The 26,496-nt window shown below is 38.2% G+C and overlaps 1 protein-coding gene across 28 annotated transcripts in view; it reads left to right on the forward strand.

Moving 5' to 3' along the window:
• The window catches only part of LOC138763207 (contactin-4-like), a 2,221,540-nt gene that overhangs the window by 497,587 nt on the left and 1,697,457 nt on the right, over positions 1 to 26,496 (forward strand). The window lies entirely within an intron of this gene.

The following is a 26,496-nucleotide window of genomic DNA, read 5'->3' on the forward strand; positions in this document are numbered from 1 at the left end:
GGTTCTGTGGTGCCCAAAGGACTCACTTCCTTGATGCACCTGATTTCTCTAAGGTGAATTAAGTTGTTATTAATATTGCTCAGGTGCTAAGAACTCATGATATTGCTGTGCTGGCTTCTGATAAAATGGCTTTTTGTTCACTTGGGATTGATTGACGTTGTTTATTTGAAAAAAAAAATTCCTTTGAAAGTGAAATAGAAAATGTGAGAAAAAAAAAACATTTTCCCAATTCTGAACAATAAATGAGGTCCTTAGCTTTTATTCGATTAACTTAAAGATTGAAAAAAAAGCTTTAAAAAAATAAATAAAGAGTAAAAGGGAGTCCAACGTAGGCATAGGACCAATAGAAAATGATATCTGATGAAAAACAACGCTGGAGAAATTGTAATGGGAGACAAGGAGAGAGCAGAGCCACTGAATGAATATCTTAGATCAGTTTTCACTGTGGAAGACATTAGTAACATACTGGACTCTGATGGGTCTCTGGGAAGAGAAGCAAGTGCAGTCAAGATCACAGAAGTGATGGTGGTTGGGAAATTAAATGGTCGAAGGTAGTGGTTCTCAACCTTTTTTTCCACTCACATGCCACCTTAAGTAATCCCTTACTAACCACAGAACACCTCTGGCATCCTGTTGTATAGGTGCTCTGTGGATGGTAAGAGATTATCTAAGGTGGTATCTGAGTGGAAAAACAAAGGTTGAGAATCACTGGGCTGCACCTGATGCAGGTTAGCTTCTGGTTAATCTGTTTGGTATGTGAGTGGATCTTGATTGCAGCACAATTAAGATACCTATCAGATTTTTATCAAATAAGGGAAAAACCAGATTGGACCAGATTAGAGCTAGATAAAATAGGGGAGAAGATACCTGAACATATACTATATAAGTGGATTGAAAATTTGGTGCAACATAGGAATTCACCAGTATTGCACCATCTGCTCAACATTTGGAAGAAGATTCATGTAGAAAGGAATAAAATAAATTATCAACTACAAAAATTAATATTGACACAAAATCAACTAATCCCTTTCACAACAGATAACCTTTCCTTTACAGAATGGGAGAGAAAAGGGATCAAATGAATAGAAAATTGTTTTTTGGGAAAGAAATTATTATCTGTTTAACAAATGAAGGACAAATATAATATAACTCATGATACAAGGTTTGCATACCACCAACTGAAAACCTACTTGAAGGACAAATTGGGAAACAGTGAGGTTACCAGAAGGAAGCAATTTTGAATATGTGATTACAGACACAATGATAATTTAAAAAATTATAACAAACATGTACATTAAACTGCCAGAAAAGGAGAATGAGGAAACAAGCTGTAAACCTAAACAAAAATGGGAACAAGATCTAAACATAAAGATAAAGAATGAAACTTGCGAAAAGCTATGTTCCGGAACTATGAGAAATACAATAAACACGAGGTTACGCATGATACAATATAATTGTTTACACAGGCCATACATCACACCCTAAAAGTTAAATAAATGGGACCCAACAGTATCAGACAGATGTTTTCGCTGTAAGAAGGAAATGGGAACAACAATACATGCAATTTGGGCATGTGAGAAAGTGGAAAAATTTTGGGAAGATCTAAACCAGAAATAAAATAAAATCACAAAAAGCAACATACCAAAAAACCCAGAGATCTTTCTTCTAAGTAATATAAGAAATAAAGAATTTGGACTCGATTTGGATGGAGCACAAAAAATGATTTATTATGATAGCCCTCGCTGTAGCAAAAAAAAATGTATTATGTCAAACTGGAAATTAACCTGAGAATACAACAATGGTACATAGAAATAAATAAATGCATTCCATTGGAAAAAATAACATATAATTTAAGAAATAACATCACAGTATTTGAACAAATATGGGAACCATACATGGAACACAATAGAGAAATCCTATCACAGACCTCCATCACCTGAAGGAGAAGACAACGAAATGAACTGACCCAGTATGTAAAAGTAGATGACACAAATTTCTTGTTTATTTTTATTATGTGACAATGTTGTTTAATGGGTTTAATGTATCATATAGATTGAACGTTGAATAAATGGGGAGGGGGGGTGAGGGAGGGGGGTGAGGGAGGAAGGGAAGGGAGGGGGGATAAAGGGGAGAAAATGACACCTTGTATATTCAAGAGAAAAATGTCTGTATGTATTTTGGTCAGTATGTTTCATAGTGTGAAAAATTATAAAAAAAAATAAAAAAAGAGGATCCACCACCTCACAGTGCTGCAGATCCTGATTCATCGTAACCTCATGTATTCTCTGCATGGAATTTGTAGGTTCTCCCTGTAACTGACTTGTTTTCCCCCATGTGCTCCAGTTTTCTCCTGCGGTCCCAAAGACATTGGTGTGATGTTTTTTTTTATTACAATAAAGAAACTTTTTTTTAAACAACTAGATTTATTAACTACAGCAAACAGCACAAAGACAGAACACACAGAAAGGTCCTCATGAGGAGAAATCTATCTTGAATCTACCCAAGATGCAACAGCATACCCAAGATGAAACATTCCACAGATGCCCTGCATACTGCTCCAACTTTTTCTGGTGGTAGCACTCTATCAGTACATCCCCTTTCCTTGAGCTGTCTAATCTATGACACATTAATCTAGTATTCTTTCAATTTAAAGTTCAACACAAATGTAGTATGAACGCAAGCAGCACAAACCTTTAAGTGTACAGTTCTTTTTCTTTTATAGATTCAGTCTGTCAGGTATTTTGACAAGTCATGTGGATCTTCTTAAAACAGGTGCGTGTGTCGGCTCTGCTTGTCCACCACTGTCTAGCACTGGTGGTGTTTCCTATGTTGCTATGCAGGCTGAATCCTCTGCATTTATCTGTTCCTGCAGTATCTCTGGCATTTTCAGCAGGCTCTTTCGATTCCTCCTCAGTATTTGACCCTCCTCTGTTGTGAAAATGTAGGATCTTGTATTTACTTCTCCCAGAATAGTAGCCTTTTTGACCCAAGTGTTCGAATCTCTGATTCTCTCTGTGCCAGTGGCCCTAATCTTCTCTCTGACTTGTCGTGGTTTGCCTTTTGTCTCCCTTGCAGATGTTTTGGTTTCCGTTGTCATCTCTGTTCTTGTTTTGATCTGTAGAGTAGGGAAGTGTGGTCCATTGTCTACATCCCATCAGAAGTTCAGCGGGTGACATGCCATGTTCAAATGGAAAAGCTCTGTAACTCAATAGAGCTAGATACTGTCTAGTGCTTTCTGGAGCAGCTGTTTAATTATGTGCATTCCTCTCTCTGCTTTACCGTTTGACTGTGGATGCAGAGGACTTGAAATCACGTCAAAAATCATACTCTTCTGAAAAGTTCAGGAATTTTCCACAACTGTAAATCCAAGATCCTACACTGTCACAGTGTCACTGCAGACAATTAGTGAAATTCCATGTCTTGCAAAGATCAATTTCATATATTAGATTACACAAGCAGCAGACATCTCCGGATAACTCAATAGATAATCAATAACTAGCAAGTAATTCTTTCCATCCATGTGGAACAGATCAGTCCCAAATTTTTCCCTGGTTCTGCTGCAATGTCAGTTATTATCATGGATCCCTTTATCTGCTTTGCATGATGTTTCAAACAGGTCTCACAGCTGAAACCATTCTGCCAAGTCAGCATTTATCTCTGGCCAATAAAAGCAGTTCTTGCTCTCTTGCATTTTTCAATTCCCAGGTGCCCCTCGTGCACTCTTTTCAGCATCTCTTGACACAGTGATTGAGGAATGACAATTCTGCTCTGTCTGAGTAGAAGCACATTGACAGCACTCAGCTCTGATATTGTAGTATGGCTGACATTCACCTCTGGGCCATCCTTCATTCAGATTTCTGATGACCTTCTCTAGAACTGTATCATTTTCTGTTTCAGCTGCGATCTGCTTAGATTTCCTGTCAGATACAGGAAGAGATTCAGTGATAATATTCACGTGGAAATTCACACGTATCTCATTGGAATACTCATTGGGTGCTTAATCTACGTCATTTCCCTGGATAACACATCAGCTAACACTAAGTTTCCCTGGTGTGTGCACAGATTCAAAGTCATAACATTGTTGTTTCATCATCAGTCTTTGGATTCACTGAAATTTTTCTTGATTATCACTATTAATGGCTTGTGGTCAGTCTCTGCCACGAATGTTGGTCAACCATACACATAACTGTGGAATTTCTTGAGCCCATGAACCAGACCTAGACACTCTTTCTCCATCTGTACATATCAATATTCAAATGTTGTCATTGTCCTTGAAGCGTATGTGACTGGCCTCCAATTTTCTCCAAAAGCCTGAAGTATTATGGCACCTCTGCCATCTTTTGAAGAATCCATAGATGATTATTTCCTTCTGAATGCATAAAATAATTTTTAAAAGCACTATTTCTTGAGTCAGAATGGTCTTCAGTTATCCTCATTCTCGCTCATGCTTGTCTATCCACTTGAATTCACATGTGTCCTGTAACAAAGACCTTAGGGACATTATTTTGGAGGACAGGAAATTGATCATTCCCAGCATTGCCAATATGGCTTTTTTGTCATTGGGTCCAGGCATCTCTTAAATTGCTTTAACTGTGCTCTTGTCTGGCTCCACACCTGCCTCTGACAGTTTATCTCCCAGAAAGGTGATTTCCTTCACACTAAGCTGACATTTTTCTCTGTTTAACTTTAATCAATACTTCTAGATGCGTGGCAACACTTTGATGAGCTTCTCATTCTGTTATTTTTGTGTGGATCCCCATAGGACCATGTCAGCCACGTACACACATACCCCATTTATGCCTTCTATGATGTGCTCCATTGTCCTGTGAAACACTTCTCGAGCTGAGGAAATTCCAAAAGGCATCTTTGGATAGGAGTATTGGCCAAATGGTGTATTAAATGTACAGTATTTTGTGCTATTATCATGCAGTTTTATTTGCCAGAAGCCCTGGGATGCATCCAATTTAGTGAAGAATTTTTCCCCGGTGATCTCACTTTTAATTTCATCCCTAGTTGGAATCGACAATGTCCTCTCTTTATATGGTATTCAAGTCTTCTGGGTCTATGCACGTGCAGAGGTCAGCATTTTCATTTTGACACACACCATTGAATTCACCCATTCTATGAACTCCTCCACTTTCTTTAATTAATCGACTTTCTGCTTGAGCTTTCCTTTTAGTGATGCTGGAACACACCTTGGGATGTGCACTACTGGCTGTGTGTCCCCTTTAACTGTATCTTATAGGAGAATGGTAGAACTTTGTACCCTTTGAAGATGTCTGGAAATTGATCCAGTATTTCCTTAACACTGTTCTGTGCATGGTCACTGTTAAAGTGGTACACCCTCTTAACCAGGCTTATGTTTTCACATGCTTTGTCACCAAGCAGTGAATAATGTCCATCTAGGACTACTTCAAACCTGAGGTGGTGCTCTTTATCTTTAACTTTCACCTTGAGTTTACATGTACCTTTTGTGTCGATGCTCTGCCCATGGTTGGCTTTGAGCAGTACAGGATTTGTATGGATGTATGGCTTTATCTTCATTGCCCTGATGTCCCGCTCAGAAATCAAATTGGCCTTTTCCTTCGTGTACAGATGCAAAGGAATATCTGCTCTATTTGTCTGCAATGACACAGTCCATGTAAACTACTCGACACTATTCACTTTCTGCACCACCATGCCCACAAAAAGTGTATCACTGAGAGCAGTTTTTTCTATAGTGTACACTTTTATTTCTATCTTGTTTCCAATTGGAAAAAAGTATTACTTTGAATAGTTATTCTGCCCTTTGCACTTATTACAGACTTTCCCATCAGAATGTTTCTGCATTTTTTTGTTGTTTTCTATATATCATTTTATGTTTGTGTGTGTCCACAAACTGGCTATGATTATGCCTTCATTTTCACTGCCTTTTACACTATCACTGAACTTTTATGCTTGCTGCAGACCTAATTCACTGCCCTGGCATATCTTCACAGCTCCAACTAAGGTGAGCTCTATCTCTCACTGCAACCCCTCTCTCTGACTTTTGTATCATTAATTCTGAACACTATTAGATCATGGATCATTGAATCTTGCAGCGGTCTGATATTGCATGTTCTTGCTTTTAATTTTGTCTGTAAAAAAACATCTCAAAGTTCTCACCCTGCAGCTGCGTGTGCGAACAAAACACATACCTCTGAAGGTTTCATTTCTCTTTGGTGAATAATAACTGTATCAAATTTGCTCTGTTCTTCTGCCTTGGCAAAAACAAATGTGTTGAAAACCTCTAGAGCCTTTGGTCTGACGATAGTAAGTAGCAGTATATTTTTCCATGTATCTGGTTCTCTATCGATTCAAATCGCTGGAAGGTACAGCATGAATCTTTGTTTAAACAGCCTACACTCGTGGTCAATATTTCCAGTCTATTTACAGCGTCTGGAGTTTTTAAACTCTCCATATTTTCTCTGCTGATATCGACTGATACTCACTATACACAGTGGTGTTTCTTCCACATGTGTGCACACTTCTGATGTTTCTTCCACTCCTGATATTTCTTTCCGTAATATTTATTTCATTTCAATAAAAGTTTTTTTAAACAACTGGATTTATTAACTAAAGCAAACAGCATTAAGACAGCACACAAGGCAGGTCCTCATGTGGAGGCATCCATTTTGAATCTACCCAAGATGCAACCACATTCTCAAAATGCAATATTCCCTTTAACCTTAATTTGGAACCAAAGGTGGATAAAACTGGACAAAAGACTAGCAGAAAGAACAAAGTAGCCAAATTTATGGTTAAATCATGTGAGAAATACAACTTTTGGATATATGGAGGAGACATATCCAAAGGAGAAGGATTACTCAAATTGTTCGAGTAGACATAAAACATACTCAATGATTGACCTGTTCCTGTTGTCAGCCCATATCCAGGGTAGAGTTAGGAAAATGGAAAATAAAGCTAGATTGTTATCTGATCATTCACCTCTGTTATTAGCAATAGAACTGGAGGACATCCCATCAAGAACATATAGATGGAGATTAAACACTATGCTACTTAAAAGACAGAAATTTAGAGAATTTATTGAACACCAAATTAAAATGTACTTTGAAATAAATACGGAATCAGTGAAAGACAAATTTATATTATGGGATGCAATGAAAGCTTTCATTAGAGGGCAGATAATAAGTTATGTAACTAAGATCAAGAAGGACTACAATCGGGAAATAGAACAGAAAGGGAAATAGTAAATACAGAAAAAGAACTAATAACAAGGGAAGATGCAACAAAAAGAAGAGAATTGGTGGACAAAAAAATATGAAACATTACAAATGTATAAGGAGGAGTTCACATAATGAAAATAAAGCAGAAGTATTACGAGCTAGGAGAAAAAAAGCACAAAATACTAGCCTGGCAACATAAAACAGAACAAGGTCAAAGAACTATATTGGCATCAAGGAAAAAGGACAAACAAATTATATATAACCTACCAGAGATCAATGAAAAATTTAAGGAATTCTATGTACAATTAGACCGAACTGAGAACGAAGGGAAAGAAGACAAAATAGATGAGTTTTTCGCTAAAATTGAACTACCGAAATTGCAAGAAGAGGAGCAAAACTAATTGATAAAATCATTTGAAATAGAGGAAATGCAGGATATATTAAAAAAGCTACCAAACAATAAAATGCCTGGAGAGGATGGACTTTCAATATAATTCTATCAAACATTTAAAGAGTTATTAATTCCTCCTCTCGTGGAAGTAATGAACCAGATAGAAGAAACACAAAAATTGCCAAATTCATGTAAAACAGCAATAATTACAGTAATACGAAAGACAGAGAAAGATCCACTAACACCAGCATCATACAGACCAATATCTCGACTTAATTCAGATTATAAGATAATAGCAAATCTATTAGCAAACAGATTGGCCGACTGTGTACCAAAAATAGTAAAACTAGATCAAACTGGATTTATTAAGAAAAAACGAACAATGGACAATGTCTGTAAGTCCATTAACATAATCCATGCAGTACAAGGAAATAAGATACCAACAGTGGCTTTTGCTTTAGACACAGAGAAAGCCTTTGACAGGGTAGAATGGAATTATTTAATCAAAGTATTACAGAGCTTCAACCTACCAGAAAAATATATTAATTGGATTAAAGCTTTATTTAAGGGACCATTGCCCAAGGTGACAGTAAATGGATATATTTCAAACCAATTTAAGTAGGTCAACTAGGCAAGGATGTCCACTATCTCCCTCACTGTCCACTTTAGCTATAGAACCATTCGCAGAACTGATAAGAACATAAAATAAAATAAAAGGGATAAAAATAAAGGAGAAGGAATATAAAATCAGTTTATTTGCAGATGACATCATAGTATACTTAACAGAACCAGAAATATCAATAAAAGTACTACATAAGAAATTGAAAGAAGATGGAGAAATATCAGGGTACAAGATCAATGCAAATAAAAGTGAAGCGATGCCAATGAATAATGCGGGTTACAAAGAGTTTAAAAAAGAATCACCATTTAAATGGCAAACACAAGCAATCCGATACCTAAGTATTATATTAGATAATAATCTAGACCATCTATACAAATTAAATTATTAGCCGTTAATGAAGAAATTACAGGATGACTTAGAACATTGGAAAGAATTGCCAATAACACTGATAGGGAGGGTAAATTGCATTAAAATAAATATCTTCCCAAGGATTCAATACATATTTCAATCGTTACCAATTCCCTTAACAGATAATTTCTTCAATGAACTAAAGAGAATAATAAGGAAATTCTTATGGAAAGGGTGGAAACCGAGGATAGAGCTAGATAAATTAACAGAATGGTACAAAAAAGGTGGTTTGCAGCTACCAAACTTTAAAAATTATTATAGAGTAGCACAATTAAGGTATCAGATTTTTATCAAACAAGGGAAAAACCAGATTGGACCAAGATAGAGCTAGATAAAATAGGAGAGAAGGTACCAGAACATATACTTTATAAATGGGATGAAAAACTGGTGCAGTATAGAAGTTCACCAGTACTGCACTATTTACTCAACATTTGGAAGAAGATTCACGTAGAAAGGGAAAAAAAAACAAATTACCCACTACCAAAATTATTATTGACTCAAAATCAACTAATCCCTTTCACAATAAATAACCTTTCCTTTACAGAATGGGAGAGAAAAGGAATTAAAAGAATAGAAAATTGTTTTTTTTGGAAATAATTTATTATCATTTGAACAAATGAAGTGTACTCAATGGTACAGTGTTTGCATACCACCAACTGAAAACCTACTTAAAGGACAAATTGGGAAGCAGACTGAGATTACCAGAAGGCAGCAGCTTTGAACATGTGATTACAGAAACAATGATAATAAAAAGATTTATTACAAACATGTACATCAAGCTGCAAGAGAAAGAAAATGATGAAATAACGTATAAACCGAAACAAAAGTGGGAAAAAGATTGAAATATAAAGATAAAAAATGAAATATGGGAAAAGTTATGCTCTGGAACTATGAAAAATATAATAAATACGAGGTTACGCATGATACAATATAATTGGTTACACAGACTATATATCACACTCCAAAAGTTAAATAAATGGGATCCAACATTATCAGATAGATATTTTCGCTGTAAGAAGGAAATGGGAACAACAGTACATGCAATTTGGGCATGTGAGAAAGTGAAAAAGTTTTGGGAAGATCTAAATCAGGTATTAAATAAAATCACAAAAAGCAACATACCAAAAAATCCAGAGATCTTTCTTCTTAGTAATATCTTCTTCTTCTTTGGCTTGGCTTCGCGGACGAAGATTTATGGAGGGGGTAAAAAGTCCACGTCAGCTGCAGGCTCGTTTGTGGCTGACAAGTCCGATGTGGGACAGGCAGACACGATTGCAGCGGTTGCAGGGGAAAATTGGTTGGTTGGGGTTGGGTGTTGGGTTTTTCCTCCTTTGTCTTTTGTCAGTGAGGTGGGCTCTGCGGTCTTCTTCAAAGGAGGTTGCTGCCCGCCAAACTGTGAGGCGCCAAGATGCACGGTTTGAGGCGTTATCAGCCCACTGGCGGTGGTCAATGTGGCAGGCACCAAGAGATTTCTTTAGGCAGTCCTTGTACCTTTTCTTTGGTGCACCTCTGTCACGGTGGCCAGTGGAGAGCTCGCCATATAACACGATCTTGGGAAGGCGATGGTCCTCCATTCTGGAGACGTGACCCATCCAGCGCAGCTGGATCTTCAGCAGCGTGGACTCGATGCTGTCGACCTCTGCCATCTCGAGTACTTCGACGTTAGGGATGTAAGCGCTCCAATGGATGTTGAGGATGGAGCGGAGACAACGCTGGTGGAAGCGTTCTAGGAGCCGTAGGTGGTGCCGGTAGAGGACCCATGATTCGGAGCCGAACAGGAGTGTGGGTATGACAACGGCTCTGTATACGCTTATCTTTGTGAGGTTTTTCAGTTGGTTGTTTTTCCAGACTCTTTTGTGTAGTCTTCCAAAGGCGCTATTTGCCTTGGCGAGTCTGTTGTCTATCTCATTGTCGATCCTTGCATCTGATGAAATGGTGCAGCCGAGATAGGTAAACTGGTTGACCGTTTTGAGTTTTGTGTGCCCGATGGAGATGTGGGGGGGCTGGTAATCATGTTGGGGAGCTGGCTGATGGAGGACCTCAGTTTTCTTCAGGCTGACTTCCAGGCCAAACATTTTGGCAGTTTCCGCAAAGCAGGATGTCAAGCGCTGAAGAGCTGGCTCTGAATGGGCAACTAAAGCGGCATCGTCTGCAAAGAGTAGTTCACGGACAAGTTTCTCTTGTGTCTTGGTGTGAGCTTGCAGGCGCCTCAGATTGAAGAGACTGCCATCCGTGCGGTACCGGATGTAAACAGCGTCATTGTGTGATGACATTGTTTCATGTTGAAAGTTTAATGGGTTTTGGGGGCTGGTGGGAATGAGGGAGGGAAGGGAGGGGTGAAAAAAGGAGAGAAAATGCCACTGTGTATATTCAAGAGAGAAATGTTTGTGTGTATTTTGATTAATATGGTTCATAGTGTGAAAAATTAAAAAAAATAAAAAGATGCAATATTCTCCAGATGTCACACACTCTATTTCGGACTTCTCCTGATGGTAGCACTCTATCACTACAATTGGGAGGTTAATTAGCCACTGTAAATTGTCCATCACGTGTAATTCAGTCATAGAATTTGTGGGGTGGATTCATGAGAATGTGGGAAGAATTAAGGACAGGATTGATTCAGGATTTGTGTCAGTGAGTGGTTGGTGGTCAGCGTGGGCTCAGTGGGACAAAGTGATTGTTTATGTGCTATATCTCTCTAAGATTTTCTATTTCCTTTAGATTTCCACATGAAGCAGATTCCCCCAGCTGTTGATACATTGGTAGGCATTACCCTAAAATTCAGGAAAATCAGAACATCCTTGAACCTGATTTCAGTGAGGGATCATTGAATTTAGCCTTCTTTACTTCAACTGCAATTGTCATTGAGGTTTTAAATTTGATACTTATCAAATGTTGTCAAAGAAGGTCTGGTCAGAGAATGAGCAGAAGTTTAAAAGTTCAAGACACCTAGTAGATTTCAGCAACAAAGAACATGGAGCTGAAGATTGACAGGTCACATTTATAATTAACAAATATTCCTCACCTCTCAGATTGCATCAAAAGCATTCTGTTACCTGGATACTCTAAGTCACCACATTTTTCCTGAAGTCCCTCTGGTTCCTTCACCTGCCACCACATCATTGTCCCACCATCCTCATCCACCATGACTTCAAATGCACATGCCTTTGAAAAAAAAATTAGACATACAGCACTGTAACAGGCCAATTCAGGCCTATGAGGCCATGCTTCTCAATTTACATCCAATTAACCTGCACCCCAGTACATTTTTGAAGGGTGGGAGGAAATTGGACCCCCCAGAGAAAACCCATGCAGACACGGGAAGAACATACAAACTTCAAGGGATTCAAACCCAGGTCCAACCTCAATTGTTTATGCTGTAAAGGAGTTGGACTATCTGCTAAACCAACCACTTTTCCAGTTCTGATTAGGTTTTATCCAGCTGAAAATAAAGCTCTGTCATCTCCTGATAGATGCTCCCTGACATGTGAAGTTTTGCATCATTTTCTCTTTTACTTCAGATTTGCAGCATCTGAGTCTTCTTTTTCAATTCATAGCATGCCCAGTTATCCAAACATTTCCCTATGACTTTCAGCTTAATTTCTATCCTTCTGGAAGTTACTGGAGCCATGAAGTAAAATTAGCATGGCATCAGAATCAGGGATGGTGAACAGCAAAGTAACCAATGAAATTGAAAAACAGAGCAATAAAAGAAGAAAGGGCAGGGTGGGTGATTACAATGTCAAGTAAAGCATAAAGAAAATAATGAACAAGCAGTTAAATAGATTTAAAACACTGACAAAAAAATCCCCAATAATTTCTCAAAGAAACGTGACTCTGAACATAATTGTTTACACTGGGTCACAACATTGAATTAGCAGTGATGAGCCATTATTATGTCACTAAAAAGAAATCAGTTTCTGACTGATTTCTGTGATGAGTTTAATGGACACTTTAGATGCAAATGAAGCAACTTCATGAAATTCACTTGCTGGTTAATGAGGGTGTGCACAAATCATCCAATGAGCTGTGACAGTTCAGAATTCATGGAGGGCCTCACTCTGACTGCAAGATGCTGGTCAGTTTGCACATTAATAATATTGTGCATTGTTCACACACTTTATTGAGTAAATTTTAGCGTAGTCCTTCAATGTCATCATCATAGTTTGAGGTGTAATCTACATTTTTATCTTGTAAGTTTGGCACCTCGGACATTGGAACGGAAAAGCCTTTGACCTTATAGTGAAGGGTGTTCATTTAGCTGTTCAATAACTTCATAAAAAGACAAGGCCTGGGGTGAAAACTCCTTGTCACTACCTTGAGTTGACAGATTCCATTAGTGTGATTTTGCTGAACTTTGCAGTTCATTATAGAAATGATTATTTGGGCTTTGACTTACATCCTTCAGAAATGCAGCCTTCTTGTCATAGAACTAACATGTGCTGGGATGTTGCTGTTCCTCCATTTCTTCCTTGCTGCCCTCTGTTTTGTGAATGGTTTTGTGTCTCTCAGTCAGTGTCGTCCAACACACTTGGGTGAAAAATCTGGATTGTTTGGTTAGTTGCCTAGTGCACGTAAATAGGGAGCTATTGGTGAGAGTTGAGGACTGAGGGCGTGCATATGAGATGAAGCTCAAATCTTGAAGGGTGAGTGCTTATTGAGAAAAAAAAAAGAGGGTGATGATGAGTTTGTTGAATGTGTCACAGTGCAGACCCATTTTGTAATAGATTCCTGCCAATCATTTGCCATAATTCATCGTTGTCCATTTAAAACAGTGGTTCCCAAACTTTTTCAGGTGGCCGTTCCCAGGCCACATCCACAATGCACCCACACACTCCTCTTTCTTGGTATTAGGACTACTGTAAATTTAAAACAACAATTAATCTAACATTATAAACAAGCATATGTATTTCACAAATAAAACTTTTCTTAAGCCAATTTCTTTATCAATATGAAAGGGTAAATTTACATCTCACCTGTCTCATTGTCTTCACAGTTTTAAGAAAAACTCTTTCACATAGGAGGCAGATTGGTTGCTGTTGGTTAGTTGGTGCTGATACAAATCCATATTTCAGATATTCTGCACTAAATCGTCTGCACTTTTTTATCAACAAAAGGTGCAGGAGTCGGCCATTTGGCCCTTTGAACCAGCTGTGATCATGGCTGGTCATCCACAATCAGTACTCCGTTCCTGCCTGATCCCCATTATCCCTTGACTCCATATCTTTAAGAGTTTTATCTAACTCTTTCTTGAAAACATCCAGAGAATTGACTTCCATTGCCTTCTGAGGGAGAGCATTCTGCAGATCCACAACTTTCTGGGTGAAAAAGTTCTTCCTCAACTCCATTCTCAATGGCCTACCTCTTATTCTTAAACTGTGGTGTCTGGTTCTGGATTCCCCCAACATAGGGAACATGTTGCCTGCCTCTATCATGTCCAATCCCTTAATAATCTTAAATGTTTCAATCAGATCCCATCTCATCCTTCTAAACTCCAGTGTACACAAGCCCAATCACTCCAATCTTTCAACATATAACAGTCCTATCATCCCAAGAATTAACCTCTGAACCTATGCTGCATTCCCTTAATAGCAAGAATGTCCTTCCTCAAATTTGGAGACCCAAACTGCACACAATACTCCAGTTGTGGTCACACCTGCAGAAGGAGCTCTTTGCTCCTTATACTCAACTCCCTTTGTTATGAAGGCCAACATGCCTTTAGCTTTCTTCGCTGCCAATAAATGATGAACAAGGACACCTTGATCTTGTTGTACTTCCCCTTTTCCTAATGTGACACCATTCAGATAGTAATCTGCCTTCCTGTTCTTGCTACCTAAGTGGATAACCTCACATTTATCCACATCAAACTGGATCTGCCATGCATCTGCCCACTCACCCAACCTGTCCAAGTCACCCTGCATTCTCATAACATTCTCCTCACATTTCACACTGCCACACAGCTTTGTGTCATCTGCAAATTTGCTAATGTTACTTTTAATTCCTTCATCTAAATCATTAATGTATAGTGCAAATAGCTGCGGTCCCAGTACCAAGCCTTGCGGTACCCCACTAGTCAGTGCCTGCTATTCTGCAACAAAAAATGGTCTTTGGAAAAATCATGCTAATCCCAACAAAATGAAGCAGAGAAGAAAAAAAAAATGAAATGTAATAGCAATGCAATCACTGGGAAAAGTAGATGCCACAATAATAAATGTACGAGTGGGAAACAAAAAAGAATACTTAAGAACTACTTAACATTAGAAGTTACAGTTAGAAATAAATACATAATGAAAACAATGATATGTAGCTGTTAGCACAACATAGCCTATATATTTATAACATGTATATATGCATTCATGAGATATAACTTAAATCTGCCTGATGTTACATAAATATAAATAAATGAATATATCATGAGGCGAATGAAAAAAAGCATTTCTAGCAAAATACAAATGTAAAACCCATGTAAATCACAGCAAAACATAGCAGAAAAAAAACAGGAAAATTTTGTGCAGTCCCTTCATCATATCTTTTTTATATAATTTAAATGTACATTACAAGACTGAAGATAACTTGCAATGCTTACAAATCTTGAGCCTTGGCCCTTGCAGACATGAAAAAGTGATGATCACCAGTCCCCATGGTGTTTGCAGTCTGATTTGGCTGGCGTGTATTGCGTGTACTGTCCAGACCACGTCACCAAGATACAAACAAAGGTTCGGACTGCCCACATTTTTACTCACCGCCCCTTTGGATCTTTCGACCACCTCTAGGAGGACGGCACTGCCAACTTTGGGAACGACTGCTTTAAAAGGAAGAATCTGCTCCAGGAAATGTAGGAGCAACTTCATCAGAATGATTGCAGCAATGCTCATCTCCAGTGACCATGTTCAATCCCGACCTCTGTGTGGAGTACTCAGTACTCTAGTTTTCAACCTTATCTCAAATACTTGGGTTGAGAGATTATTTCACCACTATAAATTGACACTAGTGTATCAATAAGTGGTAGTATTTGACAGAAATTGTTAGGAATGTGGAAAAATTGTTAACAAGGGAAATTAATGAGAAAAGAGATTACTCTAAACTCATATACACTCGATGGTCACAAGTGTTTTCATTCTATGATGTAATAAATTATGATACATGGATTCTAGAAAGCAGCTCACCAACTCCATATTGAATAAATGATGACCAAGCCAATGACGTTCAGGTTTGAAAAATGAAGACAAAATAAAGTCAATAATAATGTTGACTCCTCTGCCCAGTGCTGTGTTCATTCAATGCACATTTCAGCCTGTGCTGACTCCATACAGAAAGACATTAAAACAAAAGCCATTGCCAATTTAATATACTACATGTATCACTATATAAATCTGCCTGGGTTAATGGCATACTGGAATCTCCATGGCAGTTTTGAGAGTAATACAGCTTCCCATGTCAGGCAAACACATCGTCTACAGTCATTAAAAAAAATTATGATGGACCACAGGAAGAAAAATGATCAAATATACCACCACAATAGAATTATCCATTTACTGAGGCAGTCTTAACAGATTACCAATTATTTGTATTCTGTTGGAAAGCAACAGAACAATTTTGCAAACTGAGGCTAAAGACAACCATTGGCATTCAGCTGCCTCCAGTTAAATATGTCACATCATCATGGGTACTCGCCAGTATGTCCAGGCAAGCTCAGTGATGGATTCCAAACAAATCTATCATTCTACTCTTAAATATCGTCTATGGAGATTCCTCATCCGCATAATAGAAGGAAGAAACTAATTCTTCATTCTTGACATATTTTAATGTTGGTAACATTTTTTTCTTAGTGCCCCAATTTTTGACCATTCATAGATTTTTAAAAATTATCTATTGCAATTTTAATTACATCTCCAACTACAAGTCATTTAGCATCTACTAAAAACCCTCCCAGTTTGACACCAGCTGCCAGTCTAGTCACTGGCAAAGTTTGGAAGGTGAATGGAGGGATGGTCTTCAACAGGGTTATTGTGACCTGGTGGAGAGTGAGGGTAAGTTATCCATTGCTATCTTGCTGCCTGTGGTGCAAAGTCAGCTTGTCCATTCAGCAATATCTAGCAAGCCCAGGTAGATCCATGCAGTCCAGCATTAATATAACGTCACTATCATTATAACTACATGTCACCTCCAAACCCTTTCAAAAATTTCAATGTCTAGATATATTGTCAGAGGACATACATGACATCATATACAATCCCGAGATTCTTTTTCATGTAGGCCAGTAAACAAAAACTGTACTCAAGAAAAATATGTATGCAAAAGAGAGAAATGTAAATAAGAAGAAAGTCCAAACAAATTGTGCAATTCAGAAAATAAACATTTAAATAATAAATGATGTGCAAAGTAAGAGGTCCTTAAATGAGGCTCTGATTGAGACTGTTGTTTGGGAATATGATGGTGGAGGGGCAGCCTGGTGGCACAGGTCTTGTAGCATCCACACCTCTCTCATATTCCTGAATGTGTTGAACCTTATTATTTTATGCAAAGTGTAACTTTCCTTCCCAGTTCTTTCGATGGAAAAAAAACATGATGATAAAACAAAGCACTGACAAGCAGATTTATTAAGCAATAAATGAATATGAGCGGATGACGCACCATGGATATTTAGTTATTGCAGACTTAATAGTCTTCCATCAAATGATTGAAACAGAAGGTAATAAATTATATTTAGTTTCATCTACTGCGCAAAACTACAGTGTGAACAAGACTTCCTTATATTATTCCATTTGTGACAGTTTCCTTCTGCGCATTCATATGATCTCCCTTGTCTATTTATCAATCACTGATGGCCTTACATCTGAACAAGACAGTTTGATAATATACACTTGGAGCAAAGGAAGTTTCTTAAATGCAAAAATCAATTTGAATCAAGAATATATAGAGAGACAATCTTCCTGGTTTGCCTTTGCATCATAGAAAATGTTACTAATAGTAAATTCAACTTAATTGTAAACGCATGCGTGATGTCTCTATTTTCAAAAATAAAAATCTGCAGAGGATCAGGCTTTTATTTCTCTACGTTCAATGCCATACTTACATGAAAATACATGGTGCTGTGGTGCCCTAAGGACTAGCCACTGGGTGCAAAGAAAGCTACGATTTAGCTGTAGAGCATGCAGCATGGAAGGACAGAATATTCAAGAGAACAGCTGGTGGCTGTTCAACATCCTGTGGTGCACTATATCCAGCACAATTCAGCAGCACTCATGATGACTTGAGATAAGAATTATTACACATTAACCCTGAACTCTGCTGAACCAACTACCCCACTCCTCCACTTTGTTATGCCAATTATGGTGTACATGCCATATTTAGCATGGCCCCATTCATTTAAAAGTGATTGCTGACCTTGGTTAACATGGCAACTGAAAGTATTTTGAGTTTAACTTTATTTGAAACAATATTGTTTTAATTTACTGGTGTTACAGGTTATATTATTGGTATGGATAAATACATATTTAAAAGAGATAGATTGTGGGGGGGGGTTTAGTGTAGTTCACTTCACAAACAGAGTAACACTTCACAAAAGACATCTCATTTAAAATACAAGAGCTTTGCTGAAGCTAGACATTGAGGCTCCAGTTAATTTTGCAGAGACAATGGAACTGCTTTGGAAAAAAACTTCAAAAGGAGGTGAAAAATGTAAAAGAATCCAGGCTCAAGTGTTGATAAGATCTTTCAAAGATTGGGTTGGAGCCTTGGCAGAGGCCATTTGTTTTTTTTTACAAGCAGAGGGAGGGAAAATAATAAACAGGATGCTTCTCTCAGAGAGAGAGAGAGGGAGAAAAGTTAGTTCTATAGTAGCAGCTGAGGCTGCAAGCTGGCAGGCTTATTGAAAGACCCCATTTTGAAGATGGGCTGTGAGTTCTGAGTTCAACCTGTTCAAAATCCATGTAGTCCTTAAAAGAGGAAATGAATGGCTAGAGTGTTTCTCCTGAAATAAGGGAAACAAGAGGAACTCTGTGGTGACCTGGAAGAAGAGGGAAAACCCATGATGGGGCAAGTTCTTTTGGCAAGGCACTGATGTGGCTGATCAGAGGAAGTCAGTTTGTGTGTGTCCAATGAGCAACAAATATCTCTCTGAAACCAACATGAATCTTACTGAGCGGTAACCATTTAACTTGAAGCACCAGAACCCGGTGAAAATCCATAAATGTTGAATTCTGTGCACAGTATAAGAATTGCCTGATACAGGTGAACTTGGAGAAGTGAGAAGTGAATGACTGGACTGTGAAACAAAGAACTTTCCTGAACATATCCACATTACATACATATGCTCTTAGAATTAGAAGGGGGTTAAGTTAATAGTAATAAGTTTAAGATTGATCTTGTTATTATGTTTAAAGTAATTTAAAAGCAATTTTTGTTTAAGTAACCATTGTCTTGGTGAATTTCTATTGCTGCTGGGCTCTGAGGTCCTCTGGTCTTGTCTGTCAGTGCATTGGTTTTAGAAATCATGGGTTTTATTCATAGTTGCTAATTTGCATTGCATTTAAATCTTCAATTATTTCCAAAAATCATTGATCATCATAAATATTTGGGACAGATTTTTCTTCAATATGGCCATCAGGGAGATTTAAGGAAGGGTCTGATTTGTCCTTCCTGAAACTAAGTTGTATCAAGAATTGAGATGCAAGAAGAGATACAGGAACTGGCATTTGCTGGAATCTAAAGCAAAAGAAAATAAACAGGTAAATCTCCTCAGTTATATTCTGTGGAGCCAAAAGCATAGTCAACTTTACATGTCGAGCTCCTGCGTTCGGATAGGAGTTCTTCCAAAAGTTCCCTTGCTGTCTCATAAAAATGCTAGTGTGGCCATAATTTAGCATGACGGCTAACTTTGTGTCTCAGGATTTTGACAATTTCGGCTTGCACACCCACACAAATGAACACAAGAGCTTGCACATGCATGCGTGCATGTACACACACACACACACACACACACACACACACACACACACACACACACACACACACACACACACACACACACTTTGGAATCAGTTCTTGAAAGATTAATCAGATTTCATAAGTACTTTCATCTGTAGTGTCAAAAGTTTGGCATCCCTGAACATATTCAGCCAGCCTTCCTCTATCATGTAGATCATTACAGCCTTTTGAAAAAAGAAATTCTTCCTCAATTTGCATCTTAATTATTAATTATTTCTTAATTAATTCCCTTATTCTAAAATTATGCTTCCTAATTGTAAATTGTCTCATGAGGAGAAGCCAACATCGACCCTGTCACACCACCTCTGAATCACTTATGTCTCAATAAATTCACCTCTCATTTTTCTTAACTTCAGTGAGTATAGATCCAAAATGTTCAATCAATAATTCATTGCAGAAATGTGCCAACAAGTTTTCTCTGAACTGGTTCTGATGAATTGAAATGAATTTTGTTTTATTGTCACCTGTACTGAGACACAGTGAAAAATGTTTGTGTGCTATCCCTGCAAATCACCAGGTAGGGCAAAACAAGAATACAGCATGACAGGGAAAATTCCAGTTTAAGCATCAGAAGGCCATAAAGCAAGAGGTATGCATGAGAGGTCCTTTCAAAAGTCTTATAACATCAGCAAAGGAGCCAACCTTAAATCTGATGATTCATGCTTTGAAACTGCTGTATGTTCTGTTCAAAGGGAGAAGGGTGAAGAGAGTAAGACTAGGATGGGATGGGTTCTGTATTATGTTGGCTGCTTTCCCAAGGGCCCAGAGGACCCTAAAACCCAGCAGCAATATATATTCATCAAGACAAATGGTTACTTAAACTAAAGTTGATTTTAATTATTTTTAAACATGAAAACAGAATCACACGTTAACTTATCACTATTGACTTAACTAACCTAACTTAACCCCCTTCTAATTCAAAGCAAATGTTTATGTAATGTTTGTGTGAGTTTAGAAAAGTTCTTTGGTTCACAGTCCAATCTCACTTCTCATTCCTCCAAGTTCACTGGTTGCAGGTAATTCTTATACTGTGCACAGAATTTAACATTTATAAAGTTCACCAGGCTTTTGTGTTTGAAAGGTAAATGGTTAATGCTCAGGAAGGTTCTTGTCAGTTTTCAGAGAGAAATTTGTTGTTCCAGGACATCCACAACTGATTCCTTTTTAATCAGCCACTCCAGTGTCTTGCTGGCGAAACTTGCCCCCTTCAGGGTTCTCCAGATGATAACCTCTTTCTTTCAGATCACCACAGAGTTCCTTTTTGTTTCTATTATTCCAAATGAAACATTAGATAGCTAGTCCTCTCCTCTTCCATGAACCACAAGGGCTTTGACCAGGCTGAAATAAAAACTTGTGATTTTTCCACAAGCTTTCCAGTTTGTCCTGTTCCAGTCCCAGACATCACTTTTTCAGTTACCAGTCTTGTGAGAGACTTGAACCATGTGTGATTTTTTTTTCTTTTCTTGTTCAATCTTTTTAATAACATTTCTTAATATACACAGGAGAATAGAAGTAACACAATTAAAATGGTCTGACCAAGTCTACATAGTATAACTATCATATATAAATTTCAAAGAGTGAAAATGTGACATATTAGAAATATTTCCCCCAACAAAGAAAACAGAGATAAAGAAATAATTATATTATTTATTATGCTGTATTATATTAATTATAAAGACAACAACTAATCTACTACAAAAAACTCGTGAAAAAAAACAAATGAGCAGCTTATCCCAAGGATCTGTTGAATAGTGTCAAACATAGATCCGATCCACGCCTACAGATAACAAAAAATCTCTATTAATGATACAAGTTATTCAATGACAACCTTACACCTTAACTGCTCTTTTTGAAATTACAGTTGTAGGTTGTTTACCTACTACATATTGAGTTCTAGCTTTTTCTTCACTATTAGCTAGAAGAGCTATTTGCTTAAATGGGAAGACTCTGCTTATCCTATATTATTTCAATGGGTTTCTCAGGTTATGTCTTTTCGAAATCTCAAAAAAAATCAGAAATCATACTTTAGAAGCAACTAATAAATTTGAAGAAACATAGAAATAATTTATTGACTACTTTCATGGGATATAACTTGCACTATTCTATGAATTAACTCTTCCTTTCCAAATGTAATATATTTATTGCTGTTTTTATGGGGGAAATTTTTGATGGCTGCCCAATGAAGATTTTTTCTCCGCTATGTGATTAAATATTTTTGTCAATCAATCAGAAATTAGTTATTTCTTTTTTAATAATGAAAACAATTCTATATGATTGACAGAAAAGTTAGCCATTGACAGAAGCTGACATTTTGTTCTCTGGAAATAAGTAGCAAAATCAAGGAAATGTTTGTCAGAAGAATAACATTTGTGCATTCTTGAAATGCTGTTCAAGGTTGCAATTCATGTACAGTTCTAAAAAAGCACAGATACATGAAGAAAAACCTGCACCTCAGAGAAAGGCCTTGAGCCCTATATGGGAAGGCTGAAATAACTTTAAAGATGGAAGAAAACTGTACAGTAATTAGAAAAAAAACAGACATACAGTGAAATCCCCATTATCCAGCACCTATGGGGATTGCGGGTGCCAGAAATGCAAATTTTCGGCTTGACTGATACTTACTCTAATATACCTGCATTAAGATACACCATTTAAAAGACAAAAGACAGTGTAAAATGTAAAGTGATTTGAAAACAAAATCAGTATTGTCATCCTTAATTATGTCAAGTTCGCATGAATCAACTTATTCCCATAACTTTCAAAATTTAAATTGAACCCCGGTTGCTGGCACTGTGACAGTGTTGCACTAGCTACTTCGCTAACTGTGCCACCATCATAATGAACCCTCCATCCCCAATGTTTATAGATAAAGCCTTACTAATATACTTAATACTAAAAAAAAAATGCCCCTTTCACACTGGTGCTTTTAAACAGGAATTAAATGGAAATTTAACAGTTCACCTACCAATGTGAAAGCTTCCAAACCTGTATGGGAGCTCCATTATGACCCAGGACTCAACCGCAAATGGAGATAGTGTCAGAGAAGATCAGTTTTGAATCTGCTCCCATGTGAATGGGCAAGCTGGTTTGTCATCAGTGATGCACTGATGACATTCATTGCATGCATACGACCTCCTGGCGGGACAGTTAGTCAGTTTGGAGAGGTGGTGAAGGCAAGTACAGTGGTTTTGGCATGGTAGGATTGGGAATTAGTAGTGATCTAAAGATAATGGTTGCAAATTTGGGGGAACAGGAGGTGCCAGAGATCCTCTCGATCAGGGCCAACAGGGAGATTTCAAAACATATAATGGGCACTGTGAAGGACAACCTGTTATATGAGAGGGTCGCCTGTAGGCTCAGGGACCTAGATTTGACACTAGGTCTGCCAGATTGCGAGCAAGCTGGTCTGTGGGTTTGTCCTCAGTCTTAACTGTCTGAAGCCACTGCCCCATTCCCCCATCGACAGCCGGCCACCAGCCCCCAATGAGAGGTAGTATGGGATTACTTAAGGTGTAATATCAGCAGAAAGAAAAAAAGTTTGAAATCCACTTCTTTCCCATGATCATTTATAAATTGTGTGCGTATGTTTTAGTAAATTGTGGGTGCATTTTTCCATGCTCTTTTATACACTGTGTGTGTACGTCTTATTAAAATGTGTGCATTTTTCCCACACTCTTTCATAAATTGTACGCAGGTGTGCTATATTTCTCCAACAATTTCACTGCCCTGCGCGTAAATAGTACATCACTCACAATGTCACCACTGGAGATTGGACCCCCCCTTTGCTCTCCAATATTGGGGAGGTAATGTGAAAGGGCACACTGAACCAGTTTTCCTTGGTTCATTGTGAATGACCCTACCGGGATTTAAAATGGATTTAAAAATGGGTCGTTCACATGCCAATTTAGCAGTTTCCAGTGTGAAAAGGCCTATAGACTCTAATGAGACATTTTGGGAGTATCACCCCAGCCACAAGTGGCATCAACAGGCTCTTCATATGGTGTCCTGGTCAGGCTTTCGACACAACCCGACTCACCTTGACGCAAATATCCTGGTTAGGCTCTCGGCATACCTTCCTTTAAATTAAACCCCATTCGAGAGCACTGTATCAGCATTGCTCTTGCAGCTATGCTAACTATGTCTCTGTCATAATTAACCCACTTCTCCCCCAAGTTTACAGATAAACTCTTACCAATATACTTAAAAGTATACTAATGAAGATAATGACTCTTTCCAGGCAAGGACAAGACTCTCCAGTAATGAGCAGCATTGGCCGGCTCTTTATCCTGGGTGATGCCATTTTATTCAATCACAACTTTATTCAAACAGCTGCTGCATGACTGGGGCATGACCAGGGTGCTTCACTGGCTGAATATTTGCTCCCAAGTGGTTGCATGTTGTTTTGGAGAACCTTTGCTTTTACAATTTTAAACTTTTATTTAAATTTTTATTTCAAACTTTATATGTTATTTATTTTAATTTTTAAAATTTATTTATTTCGTCAATTTTTTTCTTCCGATTGAGTTTGTGGTTGACTGAGTGTCAGATAATGAGGATATTACTGTAAAAAATGTCAGTTGTCCTTGTTACTCAGAGATTGTGTTTGTTATGTTTGTAACCTTTAACTGTGCAGCACAAAGTTGGTTGGAGAAACAAATGCTATATGTTACTTTTGAAGGAAAGGATTTGCAGCTCTCGATTGGTTTTGTAGCAGTTACTGGTTGCATGCTGTAGCCTTCAGAAATGAGAATCAGTCTTGCTTTTTTTTTGCTGGTTGCTGCTTTCTGATTGATGGTGATTCATTTCAGCTGTCCGCACAAGTAAAATCAAATGGAACCAACTGCAAATGCTGCCAATTAGATTACAGAACTTGACTCATTTATTTCCCAGCAGTAAATCTGTTTGGAAAAAGTAATAGGCATCTCTAATCTTTTTATCATTCGTTTATCTTTGAATGTACATCAGGCTTATACAGGAGTTCAAATATTTGTGCAGTATTCCACTGGTCCCAGTACATCAGTTTCCCATTGAAGAAACAAATTTCACCATGGAACATTGCAACAGGCCCTTTTATAGAGATCCCATTAAATTGGCTTGTCATCAACTGTGCTTAAAGCAAGGTCAGGTGGGATCAAAGTGTTCACACTGAACCAAGAAAAGCCGGGTCAGTGCAACCATTTACATATGGACCCAGATTCCCAGTGCAAAAGGAGCATTACAGCATTGGCGTCCTGAGAAGGAAAATAAAGCTTTTACACTGGAGCTGATGTGAAATGCATGGGTTCTGATACTACCTACACAGCGTGAAAATGACCTCCCATCCCGTGTTTGTTGCATTCACACAGGTAAGTAAAATGGTACAAAAGGCTGTTAATTACCATCTTTCAAGGGCAGCGTAAAAGGGTCTAAAGTTTGCATATAGGACTCCAGATCCTAATGAATGCATGTCTGCCTCCACTTTACGGTCTAGGTATCCTATTTTGAAAGGGTTAAATTTTCTAGCCAAAGAACACGTGAAAGCTGCTTTCTCACTCCCAAATCCAATGACATTATTCCTTGCATCAAACATGAAGTTGCAACCAAAACAGTTGTGATAGAAGCTTCTGAAAATATTATCTTTCTAATGTGATACTTGTTCAATCCTCTTCAATAGAAGCAGCAATTTAAGTCAGAGGGCAGAACACATGCATATTCGAGAAGTATTTCTGGAGAAGATTTTAGAAACAATAATTAAAGATCATCTTTTGAAGAAGGAGATATTTTATGGCTTCAAATTCATTCTGCAGCCAGTGCAGGAGATGGAGAAGCACAACAGAGATTGAGCTAGAACTACTCAGAGATTATTCCAAAGACATTGGTGGATGGAGAGCAGAGGAGAGCTCCCTCCTCATGAGGTGCAGTTCAGCAGACACTAACCCCTCCCCCCACCCCTTTGTGAAATTGAGATGAATAGAGCTACCCTCCCCTGTGAGGTAGAGAGATGAGCTGAGCTCCCCCTCCCAGTAAGGTGGAGATAGGAGCAGAGCCCACCCCACACCTTCTGATGAAGTGGAGAGATGAATGGAGCCCTCCTCCCCATAAGGTGAAAAAGAGAGGAGACCCTCTCCCCTATGAGGTGGAAAGGAAAGAATCTCCTCCCCCTCTCCCTAATCCAATATGAGGCAGAGAGGAGAGAAGAACCTCTCTCTCCCCTAGTCAGGTGGAGAGAACCTCCCACCATAAGCTGGAAAGGAGAGGAATCACCCCATGAGATGGAGGGGAGCAGAACACCTTTTCCATCCTCATGGAGTGGAAAGAAAGAGGCAAATCTATTTCCCAGCAAGGCCAAAAATCCATCAAGGCACACACAAATATGACAGTGGGACAAAACAGCCATCAACATGAACAATCCCAAAAATGTAAATACAGTGATATATATCCTTATGCACATGATCAAAGGCAATGAAACACCACTTGCCTCAAATTCTGCACAAGGCACCAGGTTCCCAGGAACTGCTTGGCAAACCATCTCTTTCTAAAAGGTCTCAGACTTTATTAGCTTCTCACAGACTATGAAACCTCAGGGCCACAACTGATGGCTTCAACACACAGTCAGCTTTTCAATCATTGCTGGCTCATCATCTGGAGTTTCCCTGTGAGACATTCTGGGACAGATTTGTCCCAGGCAATAGCAGAGTGACAGACCAAGCATGTCTCCAGACCTCATCTTCTACCCCAGGAAGTGAGTACTGATGATAATAATACAATGGGAGCAAACCACAGATACCACTTGAGATGCATAGGAGGGAGAAGAGAGCAGAGAACTCATATCTTAATGACTTCGAAATTCAAGAAGCTCTATCACCTCACTACATATTCTCATCTGTCATTCAAGCTGTGTT

Source organism: Narcine bancroftii, chromosome 5 (assembly GCF_036971445.1).
Source record: "Narcine bancroftii isolate sNarBan1 chromosome 5, sNarBan1.hap1, whole genome shotgun sequence".
NCBI classification, from domain to species: Eukaryota; Metazoa; Chordata; class Chondrichthyes; order Torpediniformes; family Narcinidae; genus Narcine; species Narcine bancroftii.